This window comes from Nerophis ophidion, linkage group LG21, assembly GCF_033978795.1.
Source record: "Nerophis ophidion isolate RoL-2023_Sa linkage group LG21, RoL_Noph_v1.0, whole genome shotgun sequence".
NCBI classification, from domain to species: Eukaryota; Metazoa; Chordata; class Actinopteri; order Syngnathiformes; family Syngnathidae; genus Nerophis; species Nerophis ophidion.
Window position 1 is genome coordinate 15,714,199 of NC_084631.1, and position 1,750 is coordinate 15,715,948.

General features: G+C 33.5%; 1 non-coding gene across 1 annotated transcript; it reads right to left on the bottom strand.

The window, feature by feature from the left end:
* Positions 1 to 1,468: 1,468 nt before the first annotated feature.
* On the bottom strand, positions 1,469 to 1,540 carry trnaq-cug (transfer RNA glutamine (anticodon CUG)). The gene has a single exon. It is a non-coding gene; the product is annotated as a tRNA-Gln (tRNA).
* Positions 1,541 to 1,750: the final 210 nt, after the last annotated feature.

A 1,750-nucleotide genomic window follows, 5' to 3' on the forward strand; every position in this document is an offset into this window, starting at 1 on the left:
CCATAGTGCATTAAACAGGCACTGAGTGAGCACAATATGTCCATCATGTCCTCATGTGTCATGTCTTTTCATTTTTTTTTTTTTTTCGGACTATAATGTGCAATAATATTACATGTATGTGTGTGTATATATATTCATATGTATGTATATATGTATCTGTGTGGATATATATATATATATATATATATATATATATATATATACATATATATATATATATATATATATATATATATATACATACATATATATATATACATCTCTTATTTCTATCTTTTTTTACTATTTATATTACCATATTGTATATGCACCTTAGGGGATCTGCTCCAATTTTGTTGTTCTTTGAACCTGTTCACTGCAATAATGACAATAAAACTCTATTCTATTATATTCTATTCTATTCTATTCTATGTGTGTAACACCAAGGTACATGCCTATATCAAAGTACATGGGAGGCGGCCAGAGCTTCATGCCATCATTTTCTTATACCCAACCGTCAGAAATAAAGAGAGGGTCAGGCAAAAAGTTACCAGTATATTTTACTTTTTGGTAGTCCTCAGCTTTTCCTCCTTCACCTCTTGGACTCCTATTTCCCACGCAGCAAGATCTTTTTTATTTCGGGATGCATTGAATCCACAACGATGCAAATGGGCTTTCAAGGAGTCAACACTCCATCGCAAAAAACATTAAAAGTAGACATTAGCTTCCAAATCAACACCACTCGATAATAAGGAAACCATTTTCTCAGTGTTTTTATACCTGTCTGGCGAGAACAAGACCACTGACTCCTCGAACAGGTCCATTGTGAGATTTCAACAGGGAACACTTTCTTAAACTGGGTTAGTATATTTTACTTTTACCAGTAATTTAAAGGTACGGCTATTTTGATGCAAAAAAAGAACTAGGAGTTATAAGCTCTGTCCTAAAACAATTAGAGTATAGGGACCACTGTACTTGATTTTATACATTTTCATTAATCCCTTGAGTGTGTGTAGTTTGGAAAATTGAGCTAAGAGTTAAAGTCACTGTTCAGAGCTTGTCTTGCAACCAAAGCGAGAATCATACGACCAGACCACCAAGCCCCAAATAATTATGTTTCAACAAACAATCTCATGAATTGTGAGGTTTCAACAGGGAACACAATCTCAAACTGGGTTAGTAGATAGCACTTTTACCACTAATTTAAAGGTATCGCTATTTTCATGCAAAACGGAACTAAGGGTTACAAGCTCTGTCCTAAAAAAAATAGAGCTCGTAAATTGAGGTACCACTGTACTTGACTTTATGGATTTTCATTGATCCCTTGAGTGTGTGCATTTTGGAACATTTAAGTAAACTTTAAGATCAAGTCTCACGTCACAAATGAAACAACTTTACAACTGTCTGTGTGAGGTAAAAAGTCATGATTGAATAAACGAATTACAAACACCAAAGCTTGCAAAAAGTAAGTCAAACAGGTCTCATAAGGAGGTTCCACCAAGATTTGATCTTGGATCACTGGATTCAGAGTCCAGTGTGCTAACCATTACACCATGGAACCTTCATATTTATGTGAAAAACAACTGATTTTTTATTTGATTCATTAAGTGTGTGTCGTAAGCAAAATAGAGGTTAAAGTTTAAAATTAAAACAAAAGTCATTAATGAATTTTTTTTTACTGTTGACAAATGGAAAAATTAATGCATGATAAACAAAAAGGTATACTCGAGAATTGAACCAGGGAGTCTCGCACCCAAAATGAGAATCTTAT